The following is a 12,668-nucleotide window of genomic DNA, read 5'->3' as shown; positions in this document are numbered from 1 at the left end:
CTGATCTCTTTTCCCTTAGATTGTCAAATTAAAAAATGATAAGAGCCAACATAATAGTCATCCAGTGTTAATCAAAATTATACCTATTTTTGTCAGATCGGCAAGAAATATAATGTATTTTTTGGTGTGCTGCAGAATTTTAGTAGTTTATGTGTTAGAGAAAGGTTGAAAATTGTAGTAATTAGTAAGTAGAGAAAGGTTGAAAATTACTAGTCTAGAAGACTGCTGTGATGTAGACATTTTTTTGTTTTGTTTTGTTAATCCTCACCCGAGTATATTTTTCCACTGATTTTTAGACAGAGTGGAAGGGAAGAGGACAGAGAAAGAAACATCAATGTGAGAGAGAAACATCCACTCGTTGCCTCCCGCATGCACCCGGACTGGGGCCAGGGATTCAGCCTGCAACCCAGGTATGTGCCCTTGACTAGACTCGAACCCGGGATGCTCTACCCGCTGAGCCAAACCGGCTAGGGCCTTTAGACATGTCTGAGTGAAGATGGACATGTTCTGTGTCTGCGTCATCCAATGTGGGTAGCCATTAGCCACACGTGGCTATTGAGCACTTGAAATGTGGCTCCTGCAACTGAGAAACGGACTTTTAAAAATGTATTTAATTTCATTTACTTTTAAATAGCCGCATGTAGTCAGTGGCTTCCCTATTGGACAGTGAGTTCTCAAATTCCTGTGGTCCTGCTGGTAAAGAACATTTTCAGATTCTTGCTGGGGGAAAAGTATCCTTTCTCTTCGTCCTCAGGTCCAAAACCGTCCAGCTCCAAAGCACAAATCACCAAGGGCCTCAACAGCCAGGTGAGGTTCCAATCCCTGCCACCTCGATCAGGAATCCTTCCCTCATGGCTGTCATCTCTGTTCTGAGAAGCTGAGATAGACCCAGGACACAATGGGAGATTAGGACTAGCAGGGACTTTGCAAGTTTGTCCAACTTGCTTGTCTTTTCAAGGATAGAAACCACGATATTGATGGGGTGAAGATGGGGGGTGTCACTTGCCCAAGGGCAAGAAGTAAGTTATGTTCGTTTACAAGTTAACATGCACCATAAGCTTAGTACATCTCTTTGGGGGCACTGCCCATGCGCACATGTACATCATTAAGTTCATTTAATAAATACTTCTCTGACCCAGGCCAAACGTGAACTGGGATTGAAATCAGCCAATATGGCTGAGATCAAGCTATAGCCAGCTCCATGGGAGTGCCAGATAGGCCCTCTGACCAGCATGTGAAACCCAGGGCTCTGGGGTGTGCCAGGTTACAAGGACATGGACAGCCCAGAATCTGCTTCCTGAATCAATGTGGTTGAGGGGCCCCTTGGTGACATCCCATAGGATAAGGGGAGAAAGTTGTAAGGTAGGTAAAGAATGCTCTGGGTTCATTCTAGGATTGACCAGAAGCAGAATTAACAGGGGGACTGGAGCTACTAGAGGAGGAATGTCCAGGATTCTGGTAGCTACAGGCTATGACCGGTGCATACAGGGCCCTAACTTAGCAGAGAGAGAACTGCCATAAGGACCTGGTCAAGAGAATGCTGCACCAGCCTGCACCTGTACAGTATTTGTACAGTCCCCACTTCCAAAGGGCCTGTGTCTGGGTAATGTTCTATGGGTGAAGGGAACACAGAGATGCCTGGGGAATGGCTTTTGTCCTCAATAGTTGTTACTACTAGATGATAATGGCTAAATGACTTCTCTAGTGACAGACAAGGAATCCAGAGGAGAGAAGTGTTGCTCCCAATAGAGAATGGAATCTAAGAAGTCTTCCTAGAGAAAGTAGCATCTAAGACTTGAAGAATAGAAAGGACTTAGTTCAAGAAGATAGGAGGCCCTAATCGGTTTGGCTCAGTGGATAGAGCATCAGCCTGCAGACTCAAGGGTCCCAGGTTCGATTCTGGTTAAGGGCATGTACCTTGGTTGCAGGCACATCCCCAGTAGGAAGTGTGCAGGAGGCAGCTGATTGATGTTTCTCTCTCATCGATGTTTCTAACTCTCTATCCCTCTCCCTTCCTAGCTGTAAAAAATCAATAAAATATATATCTTTTTAAAATTTAAAAAAAAAAGAAGAAGAAGAAGATAGGAGGAAGGAGACCAGGAAGGCTAAGGAGAGGCAACCACAAACACAAACACTGAAATGTGGGGAAATGGGATGTGTTCAGGGTAGGTTGGAAAGTCAGCGAGAACCTAGGAAGAATAGCAAGGATTGAACACTTCCCTCGAGCCCCTTACTCAACTCCAGTGACATCATTTGAGTTGGTAAAAGGGTAAGAAGATGCCCTTACCCTTTTCCCTGCCAAGAGACCCATCCCACCTCCTCACCCTCTGCTTTCTGCTGCTTTTGCCTTAGTCTGCAGGCCTGCTTCCCAGGGCAGAGTGGACTTCAGTTCCCCATCAGGGATGGACTGTGCTTGGTCCCTCTCAGCTCAGCCTCCAGTCTCTGGAATCCCGTTCCCAAAGATGAGCTGCACAAAGGGAACTTCCTTTTTCACACTCCGCCTTCCAAACCTTTGCTTGGCCCCATCCCTTCCCAGGGAAGTAAAAAAAAAATGGAGGCCAGAAACAGCTAGACATGCTCCAACTTGTTATAGGAGTGTAAAAAAAATTTACCCAGGAGCTATTTGGCTCCTCGCCACCCCACTCCACCTCCACATCCTTCCATAATGCGCCAGGGCTTTGCAGTAGCCTCCCTCCCGACTGTCCCCACAGCAAGTTCAGGACCAGTCTGGAGGTACCCTCTTTGTCTTCCCCAATGCTCAGAGTCCTACCGAGATCTCCATTTGGGTAAATCTCATGGAATTCTGTAATTGTGAGATGGGAAGACCTCTGCCTCTCGGGAGGACTGAATCTGAAACATTGGAGAAGAGTTGGCTTCCTGCTTAAACATCAACAGAGGTAAGTGGGGTTGCTAATCACATGGCTTCTAAATCACTGAGATGATAGAGACCTTTCCCTTTGAACCTCTTCAATTTTCTCTCCTTCCAAAACAGGCACCTCTTAGTCCTGCATCTCTCAACCACATATGTGTCTAAGCACCTCCCATGTGGAAGGTTCTAGAATCATTGCTGGGAAACATTCCGGGCCCCAAGGTGCTCACAGTGGAGGAGCACAAGGCAGACACACAAAGAAGAAGTCAGACTGCAACAGTGCCCCAATAGATGCAAGAACCTTATTTCTGGGGCAAAGATGTTCCCCTGAGGTCTTGATCCTATTATTGCTTCATCAATTGCCCCATTTATTGCATTTTCAGTCCCTTTCCATGAGCCTAGAGCAAGGGTCAAGCAAGCTGCAGCCCACAAGCCAAATCCTGACCTCTGCCTGTTTTTTGTAAATAAAGTTCATTGGAACACAGCCATGTTCATTTGGTTACATATTGTCTCTGGCTGCTTTCGCACTACAAAGGCAGAGTTGAGTGGTTGCAACAAGACCCTATGGCCAACAAAGCCTAGTATATTTACTCACTGGCTCTTTATAACAAAAGTTTGCCAACTTCTAGTTTGTGGGAACTTTTGGACCCTGTTATCTCAGAAAGATGTAACAGAACTCAAGGAAAGCAACTGAAATTACCTTGAGATTAGAGTGGAAGGACACAGCCCAGACTTTTTCCCACAGCCTACACATGCTCAAGTCTTCCCACAACCCGCCATGAAACTTCCCACAACGCTACTCGGTTTTCTACATCTCTCATTCCTGTCCTGCCCATTCTTAAACCCATACAGACTGGGTACTGCCCCTAATTTCCACTGAAATGGTTCCTACTGGAAACATCAATGACCTCCTCATTATTGATCCACCATTCTTTTCTCAGTCCTTATCACACATAGCCTATCTTTAGCATTTGCCTCCATTGACTATATGAGTCTTGAAATGCCCATTGCCTTTAGAATGGATTACCTCCTACTTCTGCAAAGATTCCTTTTCAGGTCCCTTCCTGGGGTCTTCTTCCCTCCCTTGCTATCTATATGTTCACTTCTGCAAGATTTGACCTTGGCCCTCTTCTTTCTCCATGCCCTCTCACTGGACAAAATCATCCCTGTGCCTGAGTTTAACAACCTCTTCTTTTTTGGTGGCTTCCCAATACTGTATACAACTTCTGAACTAAAGATGCCCAGGTTGCTAGCAGAAGGCTGTGCCTCCTCAGATGCATGTCTTATTGACCAGACAAGCTGAATTTGTCCAACATCAAACACAACTTCCTACATCTCTGCTCTAACTTATAATCACTTCTGCCTCTTCTTTCATCTGCCCATTAATTGTTACTGTTTCCAAGAGATCTACCCTTGACCCTTCTCTTGGGCGATTTTAGGAACTATACTTAAAGATATATATGATTTCAGAGAAGAAGGGAGAGGGAGAGAGATAGAAACATAAATGATGAGAGAGAATCATTGATCGGCTGACACCTGCAAGTCCCACACCAGGGATCAAGCCTGTAGCTTGAGCATGTGCCCTGACCAGGAATCAACCCATGACCTCCTGGTTCACAGGTCAGTGCTCAACCACTGAGCCACACTGGCCAGGCTGATAACTACACTTTAACTTTCCTTTGGGGAGACACTTATTCTCTACTTTTAGTCCCTAGGGTTGACATGAGACTGACCCTATCTGCCCCTTCAGGAGCAATCACACAATCCAGGTGTATTAGTTGTCTATTGCTGTGTAACAAATAAGTCCAAAACCTAGTGGCTTAAGACAACACATTCATTTTTTCACAGATTCTATGACTCAGGAATCTGGGCAGGTTTTAGTTGGATTCTGTGATGATGGTCTCTCATGAGGTTGCAATTAATGGGTCACCCAGGGCTGGAGTCTCATCTGAAGGCTCAGTGTGGAAGAATTTGCTTTCAAACCGCCTCTCATGGTTGTTGGCAGGATTCATTTCCTCAAGGGCTATTGGACCAAGGGCCTCAGTTCTTTGGTGACTGTTGGCTGGAAGCCACCCTTATTTCTTGGCAATGTGAGTATCTCCAGTATGGTAGCTTGCATCTATGTCAACAAGAGAGTCTGATAGCAAGATGGAAGTCACAGTCTTTTGTAACCTAATCACAGAAGTGACAATCCCTCTACATTGCCATATACTCTTCCCATAAGCAGTCTGAGATAACCTCTGAAAATGGTTCACTATTCACTTGATCCAGAAAACCCCACAAAATCATGCAAATCAAGGGGTTCAAATCTTCGTGTTCACTTTAAGAATACTCGTGAAACTGCTTAGGCCAGTGGTCGGCAAACTCATTAGTCAACAGAGCCAAATATCAACAATACTTCTTCAAAATAGACTCGCCCAGGCCGAAAACCAACTTCTGTGCATGGGCCACGAAGTTTCAATCGCACTGTACGTGCGCGCCCGCATGTGGTATTTTGTGGAAGAGCCACACTCAGGGGCCAAAGAGCCACATGTGGCTCGAGAGCCACAGTTTGCCGACCACGGGCTTAGGCTATCAAGGGTATACACATTCAAAGAGCCACCAAGTATCTGAAGGATGTCATTACAGAAACAATGTGTGCCAATCCATGTGCCATACCAAACAGGGGGGCTGGACACAGGGTCAGTGGTCCAAAAAGAGTGCTGTACTTTTGCTGCACATGCTTTAAAGAGCAGAGAGTAATGCTGAACTTAAGGGTTTACATGTAGAGTCTCTGGTCATTGAGCACATCCAGATGAACAAAGCTTCCAAGATACAGCCCAGAATTTACAGAGCTCATGGGCAGATTGACCCTACTTGAGCTTTTCCTGCCATATTGAGGTGATCCTACTGAAAAAGAGCAGATTGTTCCTAAACCAGAAGAGAAGATTTCACAGAAGAATATATTGCAGAAGAAACTGAAGAAATAAATGTATTCCAGGAGTAAATTCAGCATAAAATAAATGCTAATAAAAGTAAAGCAAACAAAAAGTAGAAGTAAGTTACTCAAGAGGTGGAGACTACACTAGAGTATGGTTACTAGGAAGTGGGGGCTGACTTAGAGACAGAGTTAGCCTAACTCACAATAACTGATTCAAGGATGAGTATCCAATCAGAGTCAATCAGATGTTTACCGGAATCTCTGGGAAAGTGGTTTTGCTGGTAGAAGAAGGTAAGCTTGAAACTGGAGGATAATCTTCTTAGAGTGAAAACAGAATAAAACAAAAGATAGGGAGAGACAGATGCCTGATAACATCGTTTGAGAACTGATACAGTCAGGCCTACAGCAGAACCTCTGGAGTTTTTAGTTATGTAAATAAACCAAGGCATTCCCTCTTCTTCTTACATTGGTTTCAGTTGGAGTCTGTCACCCACAACCAAAGGTTCCTAACAGATGAAAGGTCTCCGAGATGCCCTGGATTCAGTTTGCCCAAACCCAGTTTAATTATCTTTATCTTCATCTTCCCCACACACCAGCTCCTCTTGCTAGGTTCTATTTTGCAGTTAAAAATATAACACAGTTGCTTAGACTGACAACCTTGCTGTCATCTTTGCTCTTCCTTAGCTGCTGTGGAAATTGGAACAGCCCATGGACTATGGATTGGTTCTATGGAGCCATAAAAGAGACTTTCTGCTTTGCAATGATAGGGGATGGCCTAAGGTGACCCAATGAAACACAATCTTAAGTAAAGGCAAACAAGTAGCTCTAGGTTTTTCTCCAAGTCATTAGACGGTAACAGAATTTCTGGATGCGAATCACATGATTGAGAGGATGAGAAGAGTGTATCTGACTCTCATATCAAAACACACCATAGACTAAAATGAAATTCTGGCAAACTGCCTGGTGAGCTTGTGGTTTGGAAGGCACCCTGGGCTGCATTTGTGAAAATATTGCTTCCATATCTAAGGCAGATTAAAGGAAATTCTGTCTTTTGAAAGTCAGTCATAACTTTTCACGTCTTTTTTCCTTAGGATTCCAGTCATAATTCGAATCCTTCCCTTTCCTTCCCTATGCTACCTTCAATCAAGTTGCCCTAAACCCTGTGCATTCTCCGCTCAGACGTGTCCTGTTTTCTCCATCCCCTTGCTAGTTAATGCCCACCTTGGGGTCTTGTATCACCTCTGAAAAACTTTCCTTTCCACCTTCATCACTCAAACCTCAGGTCATTTATCTGCCTCAAACTGTGATGGTGCCCTAGTGGTAGACCATGCTTCCTAACCTTTACTGGGTCATGGGTCCATTTATAAAAAGCTGATGAAAATTTTTCTAGAAAAATCTGTGTTTTGTGTTTTGCTGTACATTTCAAGGGGAACATGAACCCTCTGGAGTCCCTTTATGCACCTGACCCACGTGATGACATATCCTCTCCTCCCTCAAGGTTAGAGCCTCTTAAAGAGAATATGTTACAAACTGCTTAACATGGCATTCAAGGCCTTCCAAATTTACTCTTACCTGCTTTTTTGGCAGCACCTCTGCCTTCGGTGGTTGGGGTTATTTGATGTCTGATTTCCCACCAGACCAAGAGCCTCCCTGAATGGTGCCCTTTCATTTTTCCTTGCTCTATCTTCCCAGATGGAATGGAAGTTTCTCAGGAGCAGCAACCAGAAGGCCCAGAATAGTGCTAGGTAAATTGCTGGTTCGTTGTCAGATTTATTTTATTCTATTTATTTATTAAAAATATATCTTTATTAATTTCAGAGAAGAAGGGAAAGGGAAAGAGAGATAGAAACATCAATGATGAGAGAGAATCACTGATTGGCTGCCTCCTGCATGTCCCCTACTGGGGATCAAGCCCGAAACCCGGGCATGTGCCCTTGACCGGAATCGAACCTGGGACCCTTCAGTCTGCAGGCTGATGCTCTATCCACGGAGCCAAACCAGTTAGAGCACCAGATTTATTTTTAATTTATTTTATTGTGGAAAGAACACTTAAACACTTACCATGAGACCTATCCACTTTATTTTTTATTTATTTTGACTTATTTACTTTTATTTTAAATATATATTTTTATTGATTTTAGAGAGGAAGGGAGAGGGAGTGGGAGATATAAACATCAATGATGAGAGAGACTTATTGATTGGCTGCCTCCTGCATGCAGGATCGAACCTGCAACCCAGGGAATCAAACTGTGACCTCCTGGTTCATAGGTTGACACTTAACCACTGAGCCATGCTGGCTGGGCTTCTCCTTTTTTAAGGCTGAATAATATTCCACTGCATGTATATAACACATTTTTAAAAATATATTTTATTGATTCTTTACAGAGAGGAAGGGAGAGGGATAGAGTTAGAAACATCAATGAGAGAGAAACATCGATCAGCTGCCTCCTGCACACCCCCTTCTGGGGATGTGCCCGCAACCAAGGTACATGCCCTTGACCAGAATCAAACCTGGGACCCCTGAGTCCGCAGGCCGACGCTCTATCCACTGAGCCAAACCAGTCAGGGCTGCATATAACACATTTTAAAAATTCACTCAATTGTTGATGGGCATTCAAGTTGTTTTTACATCTTTAGTATTGTACTTATGTTGCAATGGATTGCTAGAGTCATTATTTGAAGCAGAAAGGATCTTGGGGTGATGGGCCTAGCTAATATGATATAATGTCATCTGCTTCAAATCTATAGTTGGAGAGAGTTCTGTTTTCAATTTTAGTGGACCCCATAGGTGTAGGGACTTCTCAGATGTGTGCCATGATTTTGGTTTTGAAAATACAAGTCACCCCCTGGTGAACTTACCACATTTGCCGGTTATTGCTGCCAGAAATCCTTTTTTGGTAGCTGGGGTCCGTTGAGACCCCAGAGAAACAAGGAACTGGCCCGTTCGTGGATTCCTAGGTGAGTTAATTGACTTCATATTAAAGCTCTGACTCAACCGTAACCCCCGCCTTAAGCCAGGGCAGGAATGTGTCCTATGTGCCTCCAAAAGGGACATTCCGAGGAAATCTGGGACAATACAATTGCTCTTCCTTGGCCATATCTCAAAATTCCTCCTGCATTTCAGTCCTCCCCCACCTCCCCCACATACACAGGGACATTTCCCATTACACGGTGGGAAGTGGAAGAAAGACGTTATCAATCCATAAAAGTGCACATTCTGGGGTGGGTGTGGGTTCAAGGACTCTCTGTCTTGTGTAACACTGTCTTCCCAGTGCCTGAAACAATGCCTAGAACATATTAAGCATTTGATTAATACTTGCTGAACAAAGGAATAAATGAGAAAACAGGAGGTGTCAATGATCTTGGCTTCTAATTTGTAAAAGTTGTCTTCAGAAACCTCTATACTTTCTTTGTAGGCATTTGATATCTTGTAATTTTATCCAACCATAAGCATTGAAGGATGTGGGTTCTACTAGACATGTCAGCACCAGTGGGATGACTTCAAATTTCTCCCATGTGCAACATTTGCAGCATCAGTAAATTAGATGCATTGTGTGGGAGGGCCTCAGGTGATGGTTTCAAGCTGCTATGGTCTGGGTTAGCAGTTCAGATTGGATTCTACCTCATGGCCCTTGATGGCCACTCAGGCTCCAGCCATCATCTTTTATTCCAGCCAGCAGAGTAGTGCAAGGAGAACTGAAGAAAAGTGTGCCCCTCTTTTAAGACGATCTCCCAAAATTTACCTATGGTACCTCTGCTTACACCCCATTAGGCAGAACTTAGTCACATGGCCACAGCTAGCTTCACTGAAGGAAGTCTTCATTTCAGGAGGCTGTGCAACCAGCTGAAAGTCAGGGGTTCTAGTACAAAGGAAAACGTAGGAAATATTTTGGGAGAGACCGTTGAGATGGTTGGGGAGGTGGTTTGACATGGAAAGTCTGGCCTTGCCAAACCAGAGAAACTTCTCTGAATTCATGCTCCCACTCACAGCTCTTATCTACGAAGCATGTCACCAGCCCCAAATGCCACCTAAGGGCAGAGGAGTCTGAGACCTGGCTAGAAAGCATGGCTGCTGGAGTCAGATGGTTGTAGGTTCCAATATGTCTCTGGACCTCTCCTTTCCTCCCTTTATGAAGTGAGGGAAACAACACCCACTGTGCAAGGTTGTGGCATTTTAACTGGGAAATTCCTGGGACAGTTATTACCCATGAATGGTACTTTCTTTCTGGTGGTAAAAACATATCACACACAATTTACCCTTTTAACTATTTTTCCTGTACCGTACAGTAATGTTAACTATATGCACATTGTTGGGCAACAGATTTCTAGAACTTTTTCATCTTGCAAAACTGAAACACTACACCTGTTGAACAACGCCCTTCCCTCTCTCCCTCTAGCCTCTGGCAGCCACCATTTTACTAAGAGTTTGGCTAGTTTAGATACCTCGTATAAATGGAATCATACAATATTTGTCTTTTTGTGACGGGCTTATTCAATTAGCACGACATCCTCTAGTTTTATCCATACTGTGGCATATGGCAGGATTTTCTTCTTTTTTTAGGACTGAATAATATTCCATTGTATGTATATGCCACATTTTAAAAATTCAGAAACTATTCATCTAACCGACCTCTAGGATGCTTCCACCTCTGACTACTGTGAATAATGCTGCAAAAATGGTGCTTCTTGCCCTAACTGGATTGGCTCAGTGGATAAAGCGTAGGCCTGCGGACTGAAGGGTCCCCAGGTTCGATTCTGGTCAAGGGCATGTACCTTGATTGTGGGCACATCCCCAGTAGGGGGTGTGTAGGAGGTAGCTGATCGAGATGTTTCTAACTCTCTGTCCCTCTCCCTTCCTCTCTGTAAAAATATCAATAAAATATATATTTTTAAAACGGTGCTTCTTATCAGACACTAGTTAGTATAAGACAGTGGTCGGCAAACTCATTAGTCAACAGAGCCAAATATCAACAGTACTTCTTCAAAATAGACTCGCCCAGGCCGAAAACCGACTTCTGCGCATGGGCCACTAAGTTTCAATTGCACTGTACGCGCGACTGCATGTGGTATTTTGTGGAGGAGCCACACTCAAGGGGCCAAAGAGCCATATGTGGCTCGCTAGCCGCAGTTTGCCAACCACGGGTATAAGAGATTAGCTCTCTCCTTTCTTTTAACACCCTTGGGGGGGGGGGGGGGAGGGCGGGCTTTCTTTCTGTATGTAAATAACTGTTAGGTTAAATACCTTACGTGGAAACAAATAAGGGGAATCTGGGAATTCTGTAGAAAGCATATATCCATGAGAGGGAAAGGGATAAGGCCCCCAGGACAATAACAGCCTATAGATGCTCGTTAGGTGGTCTGTTTGAAGAGATAAGGAGAGACAATCCATAAGGCTGTCACATTGTTTAATCCTAGCACAGCTAAAATTCCAGACTCCAGATGTTTACCTACAGGAAGGGTGCAGAACCACCCCCCAGTTCTCACAGCGGCCTTCCATCGTGGAGAGCTGAATCCTGACCCCAAGATCAAAGGCCGGGGGCAGCTGTGAGGAAGAAAGACCACCCAAAAACAAATGTGTAATCCCCGCAGTTGAGGGACAATTCTCAAAGGCAAAACCCTAACAGATCCTAATAACTATGAGAAGCCATGCTTGGGTACTCCTTCCTACAGTGATTTCTTGAGGAGCCACATAAAATAAGACTAAAATCAATGTCATCATTATAAAATAAAAGTCTTCACCCAAGTGTGGACATGGCACACTTTGGATCAAAAGTGTTTGCTGTGCATTTATAGGCATAGATGGTGTCAGAGAATCATAGGTTGAATCAGGTTCCCAAGGAGTTTCCTAGTACTCGGAGTGAAAAGGCAAACACTCATGAACATGGTATGAATTATACAAGGTAGTGTATGGTGAGTGTGGTGTTTGGAGGAGGGGGAAGAGGCACCTGCAGGACACTAGGTCCCCGAAACACAGCTTGATGGGCAGGGGTTGGGCATCCAGGGCTGACAGTCTGGTTGTGGCAGCAGCTCAGGACTTGGCTCACTGTGACCTCACCCCTTGGTCCTCAGTGTGGCCTTCGTCTAGCACCATGCTCATCTCACCCAGGCTGGCTGGCCCCATGCATTTTTCTGCTCAGCCCCTGACTCTTGAATCTTGGGGCTGGTGTTTGAGAGGATTCTTCAGACTTTGGCTCTTCAGCTGATTTAGGAGAAAAGATAGGAAGAGGTGTGCGTGGGGCTTCCAAGAGGAAATGCTTGGCAATACACCAGCTCTTCAAACTGAGATGGTGAGTGGGGGAGTCACACAGGGAGGCGGGTGGGGTGGGAGAAGCATTGGATCCTGGGAGATACTAACGGCCCGACTCCGGTTTGAGTATCTAGCCTTCCAGCTGGGTGACCCTGAGCACATTGTAGCTTAGAGGCTCCTTTTCTTCATTTGTAAATCTGGCAAAACGACACCAAGTCACAGGATTCTTGCAAAGTTGCAGTTGCCATGAAATACTAAAATATGAAGCCCCCCGCGGGGCATATGGTAAAAGGCCAATGGAAAGGGGGTTATGCCTGAGAGGGAGGGGGAGTGTCCGTGAGCTTCCAGTGTGTAGAGAGAGCAGAGCCTAATTGCTGAGCCAGGGCAGGTCCGCGTTTTTGATTTTGGAGGGGATTTGAAGACTCGGCTAAAATGCTGCTCCTCACTCTGTGGAGCCAATCTGTGGTCACTGAAGGAGAAATGGAGGGGAGTGGGGGAGGGGGCTGGGAGGCCAGGAGGCGGCTGCACAGCCAGCCTGTCACTCCAGGATGATGGATGAGCCTATTCCATGGCTTGTAATTAGTGCTGACTGGCTCTGAGATTCTTCCCTTGAGGGAGAGCTCCCTGCTCCA

The sequence above is a fragment of the Myotis yumanensis genome, unplaced genomic scaffold (genome assembly GCF_028538775.1).
Source record: "Myotis yumanensis isolate MYYU_CA2020_CCGP unplaced genomic scaffold, mMyoYum1.0.hap1 SCAF_10, whole genome shotgun sequence".
In the NCBI taxonomy this organism is placed as follows: domain Eukaryota; kingdom Metazoa; phylum Chordata; class Mammalia; order Chiroptera; family Vespertilionidae; genus Myotis; species Myotis yumanensis.
Note: the sequence above shows the minus strand (reverse complement) of the source record.